The sequence below is a fragment of the Pinus tabuliformis genome, chromosome 9, assembly GCF_031772625.1.
Source record: "Pinus tabuliformis cultivar Carrire ecotype Pingquan chromosome 9, CPIR1, whole genome shotgun sequence".
In the NCBI taxonomy this organism is placed as follows: domain Eukaryota; kingdom Viridiplantae; phylum Streptophyta; class Pinopsida; order Pinales; family Pinaceae; genus Pinus; species Pinus tabuliformis.
Genome location: NC_142307.1, coordinates 845,739,361 through 845,764,337, shown reverse-complemented (window position 1 = coordinate 845,764,337; position 24,977 = coordinate 845,739,361).

The window sequence follows — 24,977 nt, the reverse complement described above, 5'->3', positions numbered from 1 at the left end:
TAACTTAATGCCATGCGTTGTGTCGCTAAGATGGGTATTATACATCTCTTCCTTGCTAAGTTATAGAATGTGCTTGGGTTTTCTTAATGCAATAAAATTAATTCTTCTCTTCATTATATCTTGAGATGTTCAACTTGCACCTAATAAAACAATAAAGTTAAAATAGGTTTGCCTTTGTCCTTTGTAGATTTCTTTCCCCATTAATCCTCGTCTTAATAGATTAGTTGTCTTATGGTGGCCTTGAGTGGTCACTCCCATTAGTTGCATGCTTTTTAGTTTTATGTTAGTGACATTTCATAGGATTGATAACATGTTATTTAATTTATGAAAATGTGTTATTTTCCATATTATTGTTAAATATTAATATTAAATATGTTGGTTTTGAACATGGTTTAGAAAAAAGTTCCCAAAAGGTTTATAGATTGTAATTTATAATGTAATGCTTCATTGCTTGATGAAATTGTTTTGGATATTTTTTTAAAGATTCATTGATTGATGAAATTTTTATGGATATTTTTTTTAGTATATTAACTTGTATGTGATAAAGTCAAAAGTCACCTCTTTTTTAGATTTTCATTGGTTAATTTCCCTTAAGGCTATCGAGTTCACCATTTAGTCCCAGGTTAAAGAAATATAGGATTCATGAAGTGGCATTGTCCAATAACTTAAATCTTGGAACATGTTTTGTTTAGTCACATTATACTTCCATTCTGTGTAAATTCTCCATGAAAATAGTCTCATGGAACATGAGGGACCTTAATAGTAAAGGAAAACAAATACTCCTAAAAAAAAATGGTACGGAAAGCACCCATCAATAATGTTGATATGAGAAATAAAAATATTAAGTGAGGTTCTACATCATATAATTAAAAAATGGTGGAGGAGTTTCCAAGTAGTAGTGATTGATGATTAGATATACTTGGGTGGAATGGCTATTATTTGGAATGATCAGGACATCAAGGTTACCAATATGTTTACCTCTTTTCGCATTATGACAATATAATTTTAGTTAATTGACATCGAGGACTACTACCATGTATCCAATGTCTATGACTCCAATATCACAAATGGAAAACCTCTATTTCTCAATTCTATTTCCAGCACAAGTAATTTATACTCCCCATCTCCGTGGATTATTGGGAGTGACTTCAATATTATCAAGTGTCTCAAGGAAAAGAAAGGATGAATCACAATGTTTACCAAGAGATTTTGTAAGATATACCATCAAGGCCCTAAAGTAGTATCCATTAAAGTTCTCAAGCAATGAGTCTCCAACCCACACATGTGGATCAATGACATGTAATACATGTGTGTGTGGTGACTAACTTAATACATTGTTCTAATAACCCCACAAACTTAAGTATTTCACTCTGTCACATAATTGAACGTAGTGTGACATAAGTAAACCAAGAGTAGACATGAAACCCTTAGGCAAGAAAAATTCCCTAGATCCTCAATTAGGTTCTTAAATGATGAAGTGAAAATGAAAGGGGAAAAGAGGACTTCATGATTTAACCATCACAAACATGTGATCAAGTGTGACTAGGAGTGTATATATTCATATGTTTTCCAAAGAGGGTGTGCATACATGAGTTGCCATTCATTGGGCCTTATTTTTCTTTCTTTTGATTTTTCTTATATATAGGACTTAGGGAATAAGGTTTTGATAAGTTTTGAACAACTTATAGATATAATATTTACATAAATTTTCACTTTAACCTTAGAGTTTAGACTCAGATAAATCATTATATTGTGTCTTTAATGATTTTGGCTTTCACTTTTTGATTTTATTTCATTTCAACTTGAGAGTACTTTTTTGTCTCATTATGAGTATCTCCCTAGCTTAGAGGGAGTGTCATCATCTTCATTATCATCATCATCACCACCATCAATCTCATCATTGCATTATCATCATAATCACCATTCATGTTGTCATCATCATCATGATTATGGACATTGTCGCCAATTGTTCATAATTATAGGTGTCGTAAGAAATATCATCAACCCAAAAAATATTATGAGTGCTCAAAAAGGGTTGTTAGGACACATGATATATGCAAGAGAAATGACAACTTTATTTTTTAGAGATGATCGATGATCATCATCATCACTACCATTATCATCGTCATTATAATTTTCATCATCCCCATCATCATAATTAATGTAATTTCTATCATCATTGTTGTCAACTTCGTCATGAACATCATAATCATCATTCATGCCATTATTGTTGTTGATGATGACCAAGATGAAAATAATGATAATGATGATCAAATGATGATGACTTGGAAGATGACTCTAAAGATAATGATTATGATTATGACCATGACAACATTTAAAAATTGGGAAGATTGTCCAAGGTCATTAGCATCGCCATCATCATTGTCATCATCATCATTGTCATTATAACCCCCATCATCTTTATCATCATTTTGATTATCATAATAATCACAATTCATGTCATCATCATCATCTTCATTATCATCATCGTCATAATTATTGACATTGTCATCAGTTGTTCGTAATTGTTAATGTTATAAGAGATATCATCAATGCAAAAAAAATACTAGTGTTGGAAAATGGATGCAAAAGTCAAAAAAAAAAATGGGGGCAACAATGGACATAAAATTGGATAAAGAGTGGACACAACATAAGTAGATGCAAAACAAGATAGAAAAATTGACACAAAAGTGTATGAAAAAGTAGATCCAATAGTTGATGCAAACTTGGACACAAAATAGGATGCAAACATGGATGACAAAGTGGAAGAAAACATGGGTGTAATAGTAGGCATAAAAATTAGCATGAATTGTTGTGAAATAAATGTGGATACAACAATGAACAAAAAAAAAGACACAAACTTGGATGCAAAAAGGAGGAAAAATTGGATTAAAAATGGATGTAAACATGGGTGCAATAGTGGACACAAAATTAGATTCAAAATTGGACGCATCAGAAGTAGATGCAAAATGGGATGCAAAAAACATAAAAATTATTTGATGCAAATTTGGACACAAAAGAAGATGCAAATGTGGATGAAAAATTGGAAGAAAATGTGGGTTTCAATGATAGGCACAAGATATGGCACAACAAAAGTGGATGAGAAAGTGGATGTAATAAAAAACACAAAAAAAGATGCAAACTTGGATGCAAGACAAGATGCAATAAGGGATGCAAAAGTGGATGCAAACATGGGTGCAACAACAGAAACAAAATTGGATGAAAAATATGGATGCAATGGAAGTAGATGCAAAAGAAGATACAAAATGAGATGCAAAACCCAACACAAAAGTGGATGCAAAAATAGATGCAATATTTTGATGCAAAATTGGAAGCAAACATGGGTACAACAATAAGTACAAAACATGGTACAAATAGTGTCACAACAAAAGTGGATGTAATGATAGATGCAAAAAAAGAAGCAAATGAAGATGAAAAATAAGATGCAAAAAGGGATGCAAAAGTGGACATAAACATGGGTGCAACAATGGATGAAAAATATGATGCAAAAGTTGATGCAACAAAATTCGATGCAAAAGTAGATGCAATATGAGACACAAAACCTGATGCAAATATTGATGCAAATGGGATGCAAAAAATGATGTAAAAATGGATGAAAAAAATGATTTAAAAAATGATGGAAAAGAGGATGCAAGAGATGATGAAAAGGTTGATGCAAGTGTAAGCGCAAAAAGTGGATGCAATAAATGATACAAAAGTTGGAAAAACAAAATTAGGTGCTAAACTTGATGCAAAACATGGTGCAAAGGATGGCACAAAACTTGGCATAAAACCTGGAGTAAAACCTGGTGTAAAACCTGATGCAAAACCTATTACAATACCTGGTGCTAAACTTGGTGTAAGACTTGGTGAAAAACTCGGTGCAAAGTTTGCATCAATTTTTGCACCATATTTGATAAATGGACACAAATAGCACCAAAAATGGGCTCTAGACACCAAAAAGGAAGAAAAAATGGACGTTAATCACAGGGTTTTGTTGTAGTGATTGGCTTAGACCTTATGAAGTTGAAAATGTCCTTGATAATGGTGTAGCTAGAATCAGGACTATTGATGAAGAGAAAACTCCTCTATTAGTAAATGGACATTGACTGAGGCTTTACCAAAAGCCATTAACAAAAGAGGAATCTGTTAAAATGTTTCAAGATAATTCAGAACTAAAGATGGTCAAGAAAAATTCTTATCCTTTTCCGCCTTAGAAATTTTTACTCAGTTTATTCTTAGAAAATATATATATAATAAATAAATTATATGTATCTATATACATATAATAATATGAAAAAAAAAGAGGTATAAACATGAAAACCAACATGTTGTTGGCAGGTTTATACAAAAAATTTAGAGTGAAAACCAATTTTTGTTGGCACTTCAAATTTTCCTTTAAAAAAAAAAAATTAATAATAAAGTCACTTTATTCTTCTTTCACAGCTGCAGAATCATCAACTTTCCACAGCTTGGACAATTTTCCACAGCTCGGACAACTTTCCATAGCTACAACAAGTTTCTACAGCCTAATAAATTTTGAGCCTACAAGGACACTTGGTGATTTGGATTAAAGGATAGCTGACAAAACAAAGTACCTGCAGGAGATCAGAGGACAACAAATAAGGTTAGCAAAAGATATCAATGGTACGTGCTACTTTAATTTAACAATAGGGAAGGTTATATTATATATATGATTAAGAATATATAGTACTGACGAACATTAAAATGAAATCATTATAACCTAAGGGTGATGGCCGTCTAACAAAAATATCATATGCCACCACTTAAAAGTCATGTCATGTCCCCATTCCAAATCTGCCAAAGTAATTACCAAATTATCACTTTAAATATGCCTAATGGTCGGACCTATAACCCTTATGAAAATTCACCTATTCTTCCATATTCTTACACTCCTTTGAACTTTCATAGCTACCCCATCTTTCCGCCACTTAGCAAACCCTACTAGCTCCATTTTCTTGTCAAGGTAACCAGTCTTCGAGGCAAATCATCCTTCAGAATGGGGATAATTGTTTGAACTGAGCCAATAGGAAAGCAATTCTTGGAGGGGTACCCACAGACTAAGGATTTGTTGCAAAGGAAACAATGGTTGCAGTTCATTGAAAAATTCAATGGTGTTCATAGAGAAGTCACCAACACATTTGCACATTCATTTGATAGGAATGGGGTCGAAATAGGAGACATTAAGCTCACCATAACATAGTCCATGATCGTGGAGGCTACTGAGCTACCAAGGAGTGGGGAAAAATGGTTTAAGAATAGAGGAATTGATGGTGAGGATTGGAAGGTCTTCCTCAAAAATCTGAACATGGACACTACTGTCTACAAGAAAGGTATTCCCAGCATTTCTCTTAAGAATAAATGGAGAAACTTATTACTTGTGCTTCAAAATTTTTTCACTTGTGAGGGTAGGTTTGGGCAAATGTATTTTAATCATGTTAGGATGATGATGTATTTCCTTGAAGATCATCAAATGAACCTTCCCTAATTCCTCTTAAATAGTCTCAAGAAAATGTCTACAAACGTTCAGAAGAAAATTCAGTATATAGAAAACACCATGTATCATCATGGCCTGATAAAAATATTGGTCGAATTTCATCTCCAAAGTATAGGGGATAACTGCGAGAGTTTCCTAGTGAGGAACCACTTCGAAGAAAAATCCCCAAAAAAGCAAGCAGCAGTAGGGCCCCCAAAGGAAGAAAGAGAACCATAGAAATCATAAAGGAGTAGGCGCCCCAGACTCAGACAGAAGTATCAAAAGAAGAGTTGCCTATAGTAAATATTTTGCAGAGGATGAAGAGGGGAAACCCTAGACGAAAGAAAGCCATCAGAAGTAAGGAAGAAGTCTCACAAACTAAGCCCCCTCCTCAAGAAGAAAAATCAGAGACTAAAAGAAGAAAAGTAAAGGGAATACAAACCTTAGGATTGAGGAGGAGTACAAGGCTAAGCACAGTTCCACAAACAATCTCAAAAACTACAGAGTACATTGACCTTGAAGGTAGTGAGACAATGGAGAAAGAGCTAATAAAGAATGAACTAACAGAGGATGAGCCAATTGGAAACCTTGAAAGTTCTCCAAAAGGATCACCGAGATCATCACTGAGAGTATCACCACAGCCATACAGCTCACCTCAAAGAAGCCCAGTGCATAGTCCGGGTATTGACCCTACTCAGCAAGAAATATATGACTATATAGAGTCACTGGAAAGGAAAGAGACAACCACCAAAGAAGCAATTCAGAGTCCTAGAGAAGGGAGTAACCAGGTAAATGAACAATCAGCCTCAAACATCTTAAAGTATGAGATCTTTGAATTAGAAACATTGAACCAGTATCTCAAGAATGAGAATCAAGCATTGAAGACACAAAGTGAGATCCAGATTGAAAAAAGTGACAATCTCATCCTTCATCTGAGCTTGTGGTATAAGAAAGAAAAAAAATCTCAAGAAGGAAAACAAAATTATGCAAAGAGAGATTATCAGTTTAAAATACAAAATTCTCATGAGGAAACCTAGAATGCCAATAACTGACAAAAAGAAGAAAACAGTGAAAATTGGAGGTGATAAGCAGAAGGCACATGCGACTGACAAGGAAGAAGTGTATGAGGACATACAAAATCTCCAGTCTGGGGGAATGTAGAGTCCGAAGATTGTCCTACCATGACATACCTTTTTGCCTAATACTTCTCTCTTTTCCTATATATCTACCACCTAAATAAAGCCATATCCACCAAGTTTTGATGAAGGTATGAAATAATATGTCTTCTTATTCACATTTGACTTCATACCCTATTGTTTTGTTAAAGAATGAAATTAGCTACCGAATCGGTATGTTTCCACAGCTAATCTAGATTTCTGTAGCTGCCTCCATTGTTTGCTAGGTTTAGAAGCTCTAGGTCAGCAACGAAGGATGCGGATGGATAGAGAATGGTTTCCTCGTGGATTCCTTCCTATCCACTTGAAACTATTCATTAAGATAAGAGCAAGAGATCACGATCAAACTCCAAGTCAACTGTAGGATTGTCACTGAAACAAAATCCAGGTTCAATCAAAATCTTATCAATTTTCTTTCGGAATAGCAAATTGAAAATTTAGTGATATATTTTAGTTAAGATAAAGATATTAGGCTTAAATTACTTATATTCTTATGCTAGAGACCTGTTATAAAAACTTATGGCCGCACTGTGATTTGGGTGCAGGTCGAATGATGTAATTTTGAAACAGTGTGTGAATTTTGTTTGCCAGCAATAGAATTGGGTTTGTGTGTATATGTTGCATTGATTGAAGATTTTGAATTGATCTGTGGAGGGACCCTACGAAAAGTGACAGGTCTTAACCAATTGCAACTCAATTTATTTTCATTCCTTGAATAATTTGTTTTGTGTGAAAATGTAGCATAATGAATTCGTTAATGAATCATTATTTGCATAAGTACTTTCATCTACTTCATACCTATCTTAGTATTTCATTTGAATTTCTTTATACCTGGTACTGCATGGTTACTTTATTTTCTTATTATCTAGCATAGTTCAAGCATGTTTATTTCATAGTATAGATGTTGTTTGAAATATTTTGTTAGAATGAAAATTGAATAAGTGAAAGTGTGAGAATTTTCTCCTAAACAATTGAGTTCAGACAATGTTTCTTCACAATTGATAGAATATATTTCTTTTTGCACTTAGTGAATTAGAAGCTACAGCATAAAGAATCAAGACCAAAATCTCAAAACAATCTAATACAAGTAGGATCACTCTCATATCATCCATAGACTAATTAGATAGAGATTAACTTCCAAGAAATTAGCTAATAACTCTAAGGATTGTAACTCCAATATAATTAACAAACACCACCTCCATATTAAGTTTAGATCCTAACAAATACATAACGACATATAAAATAACTTCTAGCACATATTATGCACCTCTACTTCAATAGTCTATGCACCCTGGTTGACAATTTATCACTAACAATTCAAAGACATTGAATTGGCCAAACAATACATCTGGTGTTGCCTCGTGGGAGGAACATTACAGTGTTTGTGGAGTGCCATTGTCCACGGGATGTGTGTGTGAAGGGCACAAACATCCTGATTGGTGATCTAGATAGGCTAGAGACACGGGTTGTTACTGCAACAGTGTTACGGTTCTTGGGAAGCCAAGCATTCCACCACATCACTGGTGGGCAAATGATGCTGGTTGAGAGTGTTTTGGCCGGGACCTACTATGGGTGGGCCCAGATGATGTTGTCATCAATGAAATGACAGTTAAGTCTATGCAAGAGGTAGGTGAACTGTGACTATGCTTTTGGTACAGTGTTGTGTGTGTTCTTCTTTGAGAAGATACCCACCATCCATCCTCATGTACAAATCCGAGATGAGGGCCCATAGAAGCCCAGGATGTGCCACTGGGGGAAGCTACTATGAAAAGGAGGAGGAGGGGGAGTCAGACGGGTGTTCCAACCTGAGTTTTTCACACATTGGGATCAGATGCCCCTTTACATTAACGATTATCCTTATAGCGGGATGAAATATCAAGGTGATCCTGACTTACCACTTCCACCCAAGCGAGCATGGGGACCAAATGGTAAGTGTTAAGTTGTTATTTTTATGGTGCATTTCATATTTTTATCACATGTATATGGTACTGAGTGTAAAATATGTGGTATGAAGACATAGCATCGGTAAAACTGGCAGGATATGCAAGACGAGCTGCAATGCCTGGAGCTGCAGATTGGGGAACATCGTTGTCATGTCAGGGTCCAGAGGATAGTGCGCTACTTGTTGATCTACACCATAGGTGTGAGGTACTCTTGACCAGAGTTTTTGAGCATGGATGGCATGAGTTAGACAATCGATACATAGATGAGTGTACAGCCTTCCCTCAGAGTGGTGAGGTATCATGCAGCGCATGGCGATGGCTGGTTAGGCAGTACGTGATCTACATGCAGGTGGAGCAAAGCCTTTGGCGCGAGATCCATCAGATAGTGACTAGATATGGGGACATGTGCGTCCCATTAGTTTTTTTTTTTTAATAACATGTTATGGCCATGTCTAAACACTTATATGATACATAATATGATTATGCATTTTTATATGACAATAATGGTTCACCATGTGTTGTGTTTATGGTTGTCTTTTGTGGTATACATGTGATAAATGGAAATCTAGAATGTTATTTGCAATGGTATCTACATAGTTATTTTGGGCTCTAGGAACATGACTGAAAGTGATGGTTTCAAATTCACGTACCAAAAACTTAACTCATAGATATTTTCTAAATAGGACTTGGTTATTCACATGATACACACCATTCAATTGCATGACAAGTAGCAAGAATCTAAACAAACATGAAGATGAAGAATGCGATGAGCAGGGGAATCCATTAACAAACCTATCACTGCATCATATCCAACCTAGTTATTGGTGGAAGATCCAATGCACAGCCCATTCGAAGGGACTAACATATGCAAGGGGGTAAAAATGGCCCAGGTTGTCGAGGCTAGATTTTGGGAGAAGCAACTCGCACCGTCAGCATGAACAATATACGATGTGGATGATGGATATATCTGAAAGGTGCAAAAGACAACAAATGAGATGATGCAGCCTACCAAACTTCATGACAAAAATGAAGGCACAAAAATCAAAGGGATATGCTATGAGAAAAATTTATTGAGGTAGAGTACATTGCGAGAATTAGGAAGGAAATGGCCTTCAAAATCCTCCAAACAAAATATGCCCCCTTGCCTAAGTGCAAGGGTAATCAGGGGTAAACATAGCTTCCATGATGTCCTTATCAGAATGGAAGATAGGAGAATGGGAGGAATATTGACTACATGATGCGGTGGCAGTACCTGGTGCATAAACCTTGGAAAGAAGGTTCACAACATGATCTTGAATGGTAGACAACAAGCTAGTAGATGGAGGATCTACGGATGTTGAGACTTGGGATTCTGTCGAAAGAGGTTCAATAGAAGCGTGTGCATAAACCACATAAAGGTTTTCCTACGAGGAACTCAAGGATGACGACAGGTAAAGGATATGGCCCGTGGAGTCGGTCATCTTGACATCAGGGGGAGGGATCATGATGGTGGGACAAGAGTCCCCCTGTTCTAGTTTACTACTGATACCAAAATCTAAGGGTAGAGGAGTAGGTGATCCACTACGAGTGGTCTCGTATTCACGAAGCACCTCAAGGCAATCGCGAAATTCGTCAAGGCGAGGGAAATAATGGGAATAGTGACCATGATGATCACACAAGACACAAGGGTGATTTGTGCGTAACATTCTGAGTTTCTTGGATGGACCTAGTAAGGTAACATGGACCTCAGGGATATTTGACTCAGGGAACATTTCATGAACCAAAGGTTTGAGATGAGGGAGTATAGAACAATTATTGGTGGCATGCCCAATAACTTTACATAAAGCGCATGGGGGTGATGGCATTGGGGCCTTGGGGATCAGAGGAGCTTGGGGAGCCTTGTCCTTAGGTTCTTTCCTCTTATATTTTCCCTCCTATCCAAATGCTTTCACAATAGGAGTGGGTTCTTTTTGAGGTTGTGATGGAACTGAAGCAGCGGCAGGGGCCGTAGGGACTAGTTGAACTAGGTTCAAATCATGATAAGGTCTTAGTTGACCAGGTGAAGTGCTTGCAGGGGGATCCATGTACCATACTAGGATCGCCAAATTCATGTTAGGGAGGACCAGCGAAGCCATGTTAGGGACATAAAATATTCTCAAAGGAGAAAACAAGAAAGTTATCTGGCCTACAAGGTAATGTCTCGACAGAACAGCTCCTCAATGGTTGAGACCTGGAGGAACAATTCTTGGTGGGAACATAGGAGAGGCACCCACAAATGGAGGAGGTCCTAGGGGTGGATTCAGATGGCTTAGCTGAGAGGGTAACAACAGGGTGCTAAGGAGCTGGCTGTTGAGCGGGTGTACCAAACTACTTGAGAGCAACCCATGACGCTTGCAACATGTAAACACACAAAGAGTTAGACTCTAATATGAGAGTGGGAGGAATAGGGAAAGCACCCAACAATGAGGAATCTTTGTAGACTCTGGGTGAAACACCGGTGAGAGGAGTTGAAGACTGCTTATCTGAAATTGATGAGATAATGGATTTGGGGGAGGTCACGGATGTTGGCTCATAGTAAGTGAACTGATCAATGATGACAATCTTCCCTTCATGGGGGAAGCATATCTTACGGAAAACTGCAAATGTGAAAGCTGACATTGCATATGTGTAACTATGACCCAAGAGAATGTTATAATCTAAAGGGTCATCAATAACCTCAATGTCTACATGGACAGTCTTGCCCACAAGAGTCACTGGACAATTGTGATACATTCCAAGAGGCCGGGAGGAATGTCCACCCCAAGCATGCAAAGTGATGGTGGATGGGGACAACTCATAAGAATTAAGTTGTTTCCAAATGGTAGCAGACACCACATAGGTGTTAGGTAAAATTGACCAGGGGTTTGATTCACGGTTGACCTAGTTAAATAGTAGTGGTTTTGGGCACATGGTATAGTGTACCCATGGTATTATGGTTTGTGGTATTGGATGTAATGGAACCTATAAAAGGCTGGGAATACTTCATGTAGGCCTGGAGATGAGTGGTGAAGGCTCACTTGGCCAGATTGGCCAGGGTTTTGGCCAATGCTAATGAGATCTGATTAGGTTCGGTTTTTCCCCAGATTTGGGGTTTTCCTGGATAAATATTATGTGCATAATATTTATGTGTATTTTTGTTGGTTATTTTATTATTCCTCTATGTAAATCTCAATAAATATCAGTAATAATTTATCTCTCTGCGGTAAATTTCTTAACAACTGGATTCAAAGTTAATTTGGCTTCCGTTGCCAAGGGTTTGTACTGGCCTGGTAGATAGAGAGATAATTAAGTTTTGCTTGTAGGATCAAAAGCCATAGATTGTGAAGCAAAGTTGCACACTATTAGGTCATGAGAAATTTAGTGGATGAGGAGGATATGTGCACGTGGATTAATTAATTGATGAACCATGTACCTGAAAATAACGCCTAGATAAATGGTCGTTACAATGGCTAGTAACCCATGTAATTCGATAGATGGGTTCTTTTTATATGGACATTGATGTCATATGTACAAAGACAACAACAATGGTAAACACAATTTTCTTTTATATATATAATGGAGTGAAAATTTTAATTTGCATGTAAATGGGCATAGTGAGGTAAGACCTAGTAAGGCATGCGTACCCCTAGGTAATTACCGGTAAAGTCTAGGTTAGACCTAAGTAATAGGGGGATGTTGGATTAACAAATCCTCGGTAAAAAAACTTTGAAGGGGGTAAGGGCTAGAGTGAGTGGGATTGTCTCACTTAGCAAGGTTTGGTTGGATTTAGTCAAGGAACCCCAAGTCAAGTTTAAGGGGGAATTGTTAGGTAAAATTGACTCAGGGTCTGAGTCAAGGTTGACCTGGTTAAATAGTAGTGGTTTTGGGAACATGGTATAGTGTACCCATGGTATTATGGTCTGTGGTATTACATGTAATGGAACCTATAAAAGGCTGGGGATAATTCATTGTAATGTAGGCCTGGAGGTGAGTGGTGAAGGATCACTTGGCTAGATTGGCCAGGGTTTTGGCCATTGCTAATGAGATCTCATTGGGTTGGGCTTTTCCTCGAATTTGGGGTTTTCCTGGATAAATATTATGTGCATAATATTTATGTGTATTGTTGCTGGTTATTTTATTATTCCTCTATGTAAATCTCGGTAAATCTCAGTAATAATTTATCTCTCTGTAGTAAATTTCTTAACAACAGGTAGATGCACCTTCGTCAATAATGCATCGCGATATGATGGCATTACGGACTCGGACTAGTATCTGGAAAGAAACCAATGAAGGTAATGGGGGATGTTCTGATGTATCAACTGGGAAGACAATCAAACAATCGTCAGAAGGATCTAATGTGCCCAAAGTAGTTGGTAGATATTTCTTTTGAGATGGGTACGACTGGAGTACCTCCAACATTGATATGGTGGTAGGTGATTGTGCCAAGTCATCTACTATATTGTATCTATGGGTAGCTTGGTTAGAAGTTGCGTTATGGTGTAACAATACCTTTGGGATCTTGGGAATTGTCTCAACTTTAGGTTGAGGGATCTGTAATGGACCATTTGGTGTCGTAAGAGGCTCAGTAGATTATTTGGTTTTGAACTCAATGGCAAATGAAGTCCATGGCTTGTCATATTGATGCGACCGAGTTTTCAGGTTTGATATCGGAGGGATTAGCCTCATCAAAATTCATCATGAGGATCTGGTAGTCACCAGGACTAGGAGGTTTGGGGGGATGGGTTTCTTGACCTGGTTTAGGTTTAGCAACAACAAATCCTTGCTAAGGGAAAGGATTTGTAAGCACTACTGGTTGAGATGGCATAGTATTCTAAGGCGATTGTTGACCTCTAGAAGCTGCTTGATCTTCCCACGTTTGGCGCATATGGGGTAAGAGAGGACACTCATGTGTATAGTGGCCATGGACACCACAACATGCATAAGGATTTTCCATACGAATAGCCTTGTTTTGCTTGGGTTGACTTCCCTATTGTTGGTTGTTGGTGTTAGGCTAGTTCCCTGGGGGTTCACTAGGTTGATTACCTTGGTTACCCTGGATACCCTTGTTACCTTTCCCCTTATTATTTTTCTTTGAATTTTAGGGATTGGTCGCAGTTTGTTGCACAAACACTTGACCTTGGGGTGGTGGTGGCTATTGGTGCTGAGGATGCATGGGAGGTTGCGGCTCTGAAAACATGTTGCTAGCAAGAGGGGCATAAGTGTTGGAGGAACTAGTGCCCTCCTACTGATAGCCATAACTTTGTTGAGTATATGGCAAAGGATGTGAAAGTGTTCCAATGATACCATCGGCGACATGTGATGCCCCCAGTGTTGGCACCCCCATGACAGGGGAGGTCTAGGATGACAGTATAGACATAATAGAATTGCGCATAAATCAGGTCATATCTCAGAGAATTTTGGAGAGCTTATTCCTCTATCTAAGGAAAATGGGATGCGACATCTTTTCTAATGGGTGATAAAAGGCTCCTAAGAAACCAATCTAGATGGACATTGTCTTCAAAGGGTGGGGTATGACATGTGCTCCTCCTTCTACGCCATTCATGAAAATGATCAGAAAGGCGAGTGGCAGAGGACTGGCAGAATGAGGTCAATATCTCTGTACCAGTGTCGTATCGAAGAGGTAATTAAAAATATGAAAGGAACACTTTAGCAAGCATCACGAAAATGAAATGAGATGCAGCGGGTTGTTCTATATGTCATTTTGTAGTGTCTCTAGTGAGCATGTGTTGGAATAGTTGAAGATGAATGGAGTCATCAGTAATGGAATTGGATGAACACCACATGTGGAAGGAGTGGACATGATTTGTAGGGTTCTTTCCATAATTACCCTCAAACTTTGGGATGACTGAGGGAAGCTCAGTTGGCATAGCAGGCCAACCAGCATTATGGTGTATAGGATCATTTATCAACTAGCTAAAATCTAGAAGACTTAGCCTAGCCATAAAAGGGAGCATGGGGGCTGTCGGAATGGTTCCTGAGATGGTTCCACTAGATGTGACCACCGACATAGAACTAGAGCCAACAAAAAGTTGGGTTCCTGCACTAGTTGTGGGTCCAGACATGGTGACGATATGTGGTGAAGGAGGCTTAGAATTAGATGAGGAATCAGATGAACCAGGAGAAGAGTCGGTATGGGGACTTGGAGGGCTATGAACTCGAACTCGGCTGGGAGGAGTAATATGCCGAAGTGGAAATTGGGGATGAAGGCATAAGAGTCTCCGCGACAAATGCCTTTGTGGCGCAATGGTGGTAAGGCACACGTGACACGGAAATGGTGAAGGGAGATCAACAATATGCCTTTTCCTCTATGAGGGGAGATACATTTATTATGTTAATTCTTGGCTTGGCGGTGTAAACAAAATGCCCTTCGCTTAAGGTGTGCTTGTGTGAGAAATTTTATTTATTAATTAAGCCCATATTGTGTTTGAAAAAAGAAAAAATATTGTTGAAAATAAACTGAAATTCAAAACAGAAAATGAATAGCAAATCAATTAACTAAACCCTACCCAAACTGGGTTTTCAAACACTATGTTGGTTGGTGGAAAAATCAACTGAAAACACACTAAAAAGGCCAAGAGATCTAAGTTTCGATGTGACTGGGATCAAATGACACTAGATTGCTGGAAAGTGGTGCAACAACAACAAAAAACCAAAGAGGAACATTTTTGCGAAAAGATAGGAAGATGGGTGTAAGACCTAGGGCTACCGATGGGACCCTAAGGCCAATGACCAAACAAGGTTTAATATGAAACTATGGATAGAAACAACCTATATTTGAAGATCTGAAACAAAAGAGTACAGATCTGGAAAATATGGCTGAAAGTGTTGCAGAAACTCAGACTTCTTACTCAGCTAAACACCTCCTATAAAGGTGGAAGCATATTAGAATCGCTAAGGGGATAAATTCCACTTTGACAAGCAAATCAAAGTAGATCAGGGCCTAAGCGGGATGAGCCAAAAGTCAAACAACCCAATAGACAGCTCTCAGAAAAACCCAGAAACAGATCTGGCAAAAACCTGGAAACCCTAAAAATTGTAGGTACTGACCTGATTTCAAGGGGATCGCACTTTTTGGGCTGAAAGGTGCACTCTAGACCTCCAAATCGCACTTTTTGGGCAGAAAAGTGTGATTTTTGCTCCTTTATTCTCGGTCAGCAAGTCTCAGGAAAAATTGTCGTCTTTGTCGCAACTGGTTCCTGTGACCTATAGAAAATACCATAAAACTTCTAGAAGTTAGAAATTTGACAGATAAAGGGTTAAAAAGCTAGTAAACAACATTAAGAAACTGAAAAAAAAAAAAAAGAAGAAACCCTAATCTGAAAACTAAAGGTCACCCAGGTTTCTGGATCTGAAGTAAAAAAACTAGTGGAGTCGCCAATTTTGTTATAGTGTTTTCTTCTCAAAGGTGTACGAAAAGAAATCACCTAAGATTGTGGATGACAAATAGTCTCAACAATATAAATGGCTGCTAAACATTGTAGATCTAACTGATAGGAACAAAACCTGCCAAAGTCCTGATCTATGCCACAGTCATAGTTAAACAACAAAATGAAAGAGTAATAACTGCAATAATCCAATGGAAACCACATATAAAAAGAATAGATTTTATTATAACACCTATGAAGGGAATAGATAAATGTTTTCAGTCCCCCTCTATGGGATGGTTTCTTGGCTATCCTCAAACGTCTTCAGCTTGCGTAGAGTCTCTCTCCTCTATAACGTGTAAACCCAACAAATAAAATGTTTTAGCTCAATGGGAACTCAAATGGAAGAAAAATGGTGTCGACAGTGATAATAATCAGAGTTACAGTGGTGAGTGCAATAATGAAAATAACCAAAAGTGAATAATGAATGGAAAAATCTTCTATTTATAACAAAATATTGAGTTATCCTCGAATAATGAGCAATAATAAAATATTATTAACCCCATTCTTGGAATAACCACTTGGAATATTTTATTATATTTGGTTAGGAGGGAAAAAGTATTTAAACTTTCATTCAGAAATAATAAATAAATAAATGATTTATTTATCATCCCAATAAATTGGTTAAGGAATAATAAACAAATAACGATTTATTTAATTATTCCTAAAGGATTTAGTCAAACTTGACAAGGAATAATAATTAATTAGTGATTAATTAATTATTCCTATAGAAAAATTAGACAATTAATAATTTATCTGCTTATTTTTCATAACTGGGTCAAATATGACAAGGAATATTAATTAAACAATGGTTTAGTTAATTATTCCTAAAAGATAATTAAATAAATAATGATTTATTTAATTATTCTTCATGGGTTTAATTATAAATTACTTAGCAAATGTGGTTTATTAAGTAATTTATCACTGCGAAAGCAATTTTACTATGGTAAAATTGGCCTTACATGGTGTACTTTGATCCATCTAGTAAATTAGGCTAGATGATCAATTTTTTGGTGATAATGGTCGATCCCTTGAAGTTATTGTGTGTGCGTCGGGGACAACCTAGTTGCTCTCAGGACCACTCTATGAGAACGATCGGGGACCGATACTTCCAGATCTACCTTTGAAGCCCTAATCGCTCCCATAAGCCTTTGTATCAGTGTCCAAGGGTCTCTAGTCACTCTCATAGGATTGCATGCCAGTGTCCATGGACCAAAATGCCCTGTTCTATGCTAGCATCCGAGATCCATAAAACCCTAACTCAGAGCGAACCTTTCGCTTGTGATTTTGGACCCTTGCACGAATTCCTTTCGTCGAACCTGTGTGAACCAAGACAAAAGAGAAGAGAACATGTGTCCAAATTATCTTGAGGTATATTCTATTTGTAGGTTTTCCTAAGGGGTCAATTAGGGTTAAGACTGACCCAAGCAGTTACTCATGTGATTAGGGCCGGCCCATTCCATAATACATGTATGAATAAAATAATTCATAACTCAACTTCTACTTGACCAAATTGGGTGATATTTAGGTCGATTTTGGTCCTCTCAAAAATAGGAATCTAATTCAATCATAATCTTGGTCATTTGAGCCATCTAAGGTGCAATTGCAAAAATTAACAGGCTGATCACAAGTGGTCCATGTATATGCAATTTTGACAAACTATGAAGGATTGCTACATTGACTTTCGCTTGTTTCTCTTGTCCTGAATGATTTATTCATTATCTGCCTTGAAACTTCTTATTTCTACTTTTAGACTTCTCAATGTGTCTGCTAAGTCAGAAGAATGCCCAACACCACGCTGCTCATCTGATCCATAGGGAGAGTCTCATGAAATGTAGTCTACCATCTTGCTAGTCATATTTGATCTCTTTCCTACAAGTACACCATGTCAGCTAAAACCAAAACATAACATAATCAACATACCTCAGTATAGTTCAGGGGAGGATATCTCATCTGCAAGATCAACTAGATTAGCATGATACATGTATAATCATAATCACATCAACATATAACATCAGTTTAACCACTATCCAATTATCAATGCCTAATCATACCAACCACATACCATGACCCCAGGCATGAAAACTATACCCATATCAATATATGCATAACAATATATAACCAATGACATGCATAACCAATGCATAACTGGCATACACTCATGATGACCACATCCAATAACACACCATCCACTTTCACATGGCAACACCATTGAAACCATGACCACCACCATACATACACATCAAACACATAAACCAAAAGCATGAAGAACACATATATGCAATTGACATGAATTTAAGACCAACACATCGCCCGTCCAGTCCAAGGGGTGAACCATGCTCTAATACCACTCTGTAACACCCTCCTCCCACATTTACCCAAGTTAAACAGTCCACTGGGGTAAACATGTGGCAAGAGGCTACTATGATGTGATTAAACTCCCCATGTGTAGTTAAGGAAGTGGAATGAATGAAAAATAACCGTTATGACCTTCCACACATGCTACAAAACCTTCAAGAGCCAACCAATCCTTCTAGGTGACCAACCCCCAAGGAAACTTGACATTTCATTAATCTAGACCCCCAACCACTCCTATGACAAGCCATGCATGCGACTGAGACCTTCTAGTCACTCCCAAAGCATGGGCATGCCTGTGACTATGTACATTTTCAACTAGTTTTGAGCCAATGACCCCAAATTGTGTGCCACATTTTAAGGGCCAAAACTCAGGCCACTGCCCAGATCTTCATGAAACCTTTAGAAATTATAACTGACATTGAAATGAAGGTAGTAGTGCAAACACTTAATCAATGAATTGAATGGACCCCTAATATCCATGATAGGTGTTTCATCGAACATGTCACAAATATGTAATCCACAGGTGATAACAACATATCTGAGCACAGGGGTCTCATACTTATCTGAGATTCATAAAGAAACATTATTGCCTTATCACAATAGTTGCATTATCATCTATTAGTTCATATATTCATTGTAAATTCATTTGCAAATCAAAACATGATGAGATCCATACATCAAGTCTATCATAAAACATACTCATAACCAACATATAACCAACATAAATAATTGGGATATAACAACCATAATAGTCTCATATAAACCAATATAATTACACATGAAATACCAAGGAGAAATGACCCTTCCTTCCATGGACCACCTGATCATATATTGGCTAAACCAAATCTTTCTTTCAACCAATCACCCCTGTGCCATATTCCAAGCATGAATGTGGGACTCAAAACCAAACAAACCAGGTTTCCACATGATCCCCACCATATCACTAGGTCCTAAACAAGCATAGATTCCACCTACACCGTGAGGAATTTTCATGTCTCCTAGTCTCTAGGCTTTACCGTATATCCCTCAATACAACGGTCGAGAATTCCTAGGCCTAATCAAGACTCCACCCTCCAAGCTTTACCGTATATCCTGTCATTGACCGGTCAAGGATTCCTAGGCCTAATCAAGGGTACACACCTCTAGGATTTACCATATATCCCTCCATACAAGGGTCAAGGATTCCTAGGCACACAAAATATGGATTTACTACAATCCCAATCCAGTTAAGGGATTCATAGGCCATGTGTTCTTTCTTTTAGAGACCACCTCACTCAGTTTCGAAACCATCCAACAATATATCTCAACCAAATACAAGAGAACCCACCACACCATGGCTATCCGAAAATGGAAAGGCAAGGCTAAAGAACATTGTCACACCTGGAAAAACCCATGCCAATGACAACAAGAGAACCAAATACACACATGCATGTACCATGCATGCCAAATCTAGCAAGGAAATCACACATGAAAATCAATACCTACAAATAATCTCGTTGTAGCTACTTGATCCTACTCTTCCTTGCTTGATATTTTCTTCCTCTTTACCTTATTTTCTTTCCTTGATCTAAAGTTGAAGTTATCCAAGAAAACTCTAAGTGTTCAAGAGTGTCAGAGAGAGAATAGAGAGAGAGCTCCAAAACTGAACTGACAAAAGGTACCAATTGATCCTTAGAATCCTTTTTGTTAACGAGGCCTCTATTTTATTCAATTTCCATTATTTTTCCTTCATTTTCCTCCTCACATGGAACCTGTGACCTTTCACCTTCCCTTTCTCCTAATTTCCATTATTTTCATAAATAAAATGCCAATTAATGCCTCATGCCTTTCCAAAGCCTTTTCCATTTCCTTTACCAATTTCCTTACCCATAAAAACCAAATGAACACCCACACTAGGATGTTTTGCCCAACGTTTAGTTTGGAATACATGTCCCATGACCTTGTTTATTTTATTTTTTATTAATTTCATTACATGGAAGTTTGATTAGGGTTGTTACATAATCAATCTTCCAAGAGGACAAGAAATGTGAGGTATGATGAAAATAATGTTGTTGAAAAACAAGATGATTATTATCTCATTTCTAATTTATCTACTACCTCTCCTCTAGACACATTGGATCAATGGTTAATTGATAGTGGAGCCTCAAGGCATGAATCACTGGATATAAGGAGTTTCTCTTAATTTTAGTTGAGAGGAAGACTAATACAAATATTATTCTTGGAGATAATGCCACGTACCCCTTGAAAGGAATAGGAACTGTTACTCTTCACTTAAACTATGGCCAAACCATACATCCTCAAGATGTTCTATATTTTCCCGATTTGAAGAAGAATTTGGTATCTATTTCTGCAATGGAGGATAAAGGCTTCAAGGTATCTTTCATTGATGGAAAGTTATGTGCATGGAATAAGAACTTTAGAGATGCTTTTACTCTTGGGTTTAGGGTTGATGGTCTTTATCAAGTTGGTGGAAGTCCTTTGGGAGCTTTGGCAAATGAAACCTCTATTCAATGTGAGCTATGGCACCAAAGATTTTCTCATTTACATTACAAATCCTTACTGAGTGTAAGGAAGATGGTCATAAGGATGCTCGAATTTCATATGAATCATGAAGGAGTTTGTCAAGGTTACATAGTAGGAAAACATACAAAGGGACCATTCCATTATAGTGAGAGAAAGACAACTGATATTCTTCAATTGATCCATTCTAACATGGTTAGTCCTTTTCCCGTGACTTCATTGGGAGGATACTTATACTATGTGATATTTGTGGATGACTTCTCCCACAAAACTTGGATTTATTTCTTGAAGAAGAAGGATGAAGTATTTAGATGGTTTTACTCTTTCAAATCATTGGTGGAGAATCATACAAGTATTAAGAGGGAGCTCACCATTCCATACAATCTGCAACAAAATGGAGTTGCCCAGAGAAATAATCATATAATTATGGAAGCCAATCATGCCATGATTCATGATCAATGCCTACCAAAGTTTTTATGGGGAGAAGCTATGAACATTGTTGTAGACATTCAAAATAGGAGTCCTCATCAAATATTGGATTTCAAGACACTCGAAGAAATATTCATTGGTTAGAAACCTAATGTTGCACATTTTATAATCTTTGGTTGGCCTATATATTTTCATGTACAATTCATGAAGATTCAAAGGCATTTCGAATTTATGTACATGGTCATAGAAATGTAGTAGTATGTAGAGATGTTACCTTTGATGAAGACTCTACCCTCGGAAAAGCAAGGGGTCTCCCCATCACAAGGAAGGATGATGTTGCTACTAAAAGTCAAGAAAAACCTCTTATGGATGAACCTATGCCTGATGTTGATGGCCTGATGGATCTACTTAATCCACCTCCTTGTGATCCCTCTATCTTAAAGAAAATACCATTATGGCTTTAAGATACACTTGAAGATGTAGAAAATCATGCTTCCTCAAGAGGAATTTTTTGAGAAAGTAAGAATCCTACCAAGTATCAAGGATACTTGACTACGGCGATTATTATCATTCAAACCTAACCTTGCACTTTCGAAGAAGTTGTGAACCACCAAGTATGGAAAGATGTTATGGTTGAATAATATCAGTTGATCATGAAGAACAATGTCTAGGAAATGGTGCCTAGACCTAAGGACAAGTCTGTAGTCACTTCAAAATGGATATTCAAGATTAAACATGGATTTGATGGAAGTGTTGAGAAATACAAGGCAAGGTTCATGGCTCGTGGCTTCTCACAAAAGGAAGGAATCAACTATGATGAGATTTTTGCTCCAATTTCTCGATACACTACTATACATTCCATAGTTTCTCTTGTTGCAAACCAAGGATGGAGCCTACATCAAATGGATGCCAATACCACATTCTTACATGGTTCACTTAAGGAAGAAGTCTACTTGGAACAACTTTAGGGGTTTTAAGGGCATGATAGAAAAAATCATGTATGCAGTTGGAAGAAAGCCCTTAATGGGTTAAATCAAGCCCTTAGGACTTGGTATGAGAGGATTGATAAATATCTCATGAAGCTAGGATTTACAAGGAGCTATGTTGATCCAAACTTATACTTCAAGGCTGAAAAGGAAATTCCACTTATTTTGGTTTTATATGTTGATGATCTATTTCTGAGTGGTGCAGACCCTCTCATTTATCAATGTGATAGGGAGTTGACTTTTGAATTCGAGATGAAGAACCTAGGATTGATGAATTACTTTCTAGGCTTAGAGGTATGGAATAAGCTAAGTGATATTTTCCTTTATCAAGGAAAATATATTTTGAAGCTTTTAGAAAGATGTGGCATGGTGGACTACAAGGTTGTGACTACACTGATGGAACTAAATTGTAAGAAGCTATGTGTAAGTGTTGTTGGTCCGGTTTTGGCAAATCCTACCAAATATAGACAACTTGTGGGAGCATTGATGTTCTTGGTGAACACACGATTAGGCATATGATTTGTTGTTAATACATTGAGTCAAATTATGGTTGAGCCTCATCATATGCATTGGGTTTTTGCAAAAAATCTTCTAAGGTATCTTCATGGTACTATCAAATGATGGAATGAGTACACTACTGAGGATATGAGATTACATGGATATACTAATTCTGATTTTGCTAACAATGTGTTGGATAGAAAAATCACATTTGGATGTTGTTTCTCTTTGGGATTCGCTTCCATCTCATGGATGAGCTAAAAACAAAAGTATGTTGCACTAAGAACCACTGAGGCTAAATATATTGCATCTAGTATGTCTTGTTGCGAATCCATTTGGTTGAGGAAGCTCTTCAGTGAGCTAATTGAGCATGTGTTGGATAACACCACCATTTATTGTCATAATCAAAGTGGGATTCACCTTTCATAGAATCCTGTGTTCCACGACCGATCCAAGCATATTGATATTAGGTACCATTTTATTCGAGATATGGTACAACATGGAGCAATAAGGCTCTAACACATCAAGATGAATGAACAGGTTGTTGACATCCTCACAAAGCCTTTGGGAAAGACCAAGTTCTTAGCCTTCAAAGAGAGACTTGGAGTCATGGAAAGACCCTCCCATGAGGGTCCCAATTGAGTTGGACATTGAGCTCTGGGAGCTCTTGGGGGCCTGGGGTACTTCTTGGAGTTATATGAGCATAGGGTGAGTGGTTCACCTTCCCCTGTGGAGTACATACCCCAACATGTGAGCATAGGGTGAGTGGTTCACCTTCCCCTATGGAGTACATACCCCAACATGTGAGCATAGGGTGAGTGGTTCACCTTCCCCTATGGAGTACACTATATGAAAACAGGGTGAGTGGTTCACCTTCCCCTATGGAAACCCCAACATACATCCTACCCTTGTAGTCTAGGACTCTTGGGAAGTACCTCTCATTTTTCCAATGAGTTGGGAAAAGTGGTTAGGGTTAATTAGTACTACCAACGAATGTGTCAGGTACTACTATATTCCCTATGACTAGGATGCATGATGTTCAACAACTTGATCACTAAGGATCAAGCCTAGTAGGGGTTCTATCCTTGGACATGAGGACTTACCTCTGTCATTTTGGCAAGAGTGGTAGGGTCTTGTGACCCACCCTCTTTCAATCCTTTCTTATTGGACTATGATATCAATCTTCAACAGAGACGAGACAAGTTGTAGAGATGGCACATGATGGACACGATAACATAGCCATGGATGAATGTTGATAGGTGGAATTCCTCCCTAGTTGAGAGGGAGTGTTAAAGAGTGCAACTAGGGGCTAATTCCCCTTCCTAGAATCCTTTTATGAATAATATATATATATATATATATATATATATATATATATATATATATATATATATATATATATAATGAATAATTAACTAATAATTAGTGTTGAAGAGTCATGTCTCTAAGGACATGACCATTCATTGAAAATAGCTCATACTCACATAAATAACATATTTACCATAAGTTACTACCCACCATAATTTAAGAAAGTATTTGCGTAAAAGATGGGATAAGGAAAAATATGGGTATAAATGTACATGTGTAAACTTACTATAATTTAATTTAAAAATATATGTGATCTAATTTACAAAGATACATGTCTCTTGGGTATCTTGAGCATAAAATTCACTTTAAACTTTTCATTTTACACAATGCACTTATCATATCATAGCTTCTTGTACTTATTGTTTATGTTCTATCTACAATTATTGTCAATGATGATCTAAAGTTTTAATGTGATTGTTATTGGGATCTGAAGTAAAGTTTGTATTGGGATAATACGACATTGAATTAATTGTTGCAAGCGTAGAACATACCATCAAATTTAAAAACATTCATTCATTAATCATAGACACAAAATACTTCATCTCAATAAATTTTATCATAAAAAATATGTTTTCATAATATGGTATGTGATGTTTCTAATGATATAACTAGTACAATCATTTATTTTTCTTTTTCTTTATTTTTGAAAATAATTTAGAAATGACTTCATCAATTTATTCTTCCCCTTTAGTTCTTATGGCCTCTGTAGCTCCCATTAATGACCTATTCATGTACTCATGATGTCATCGAGGTTGTCGCTA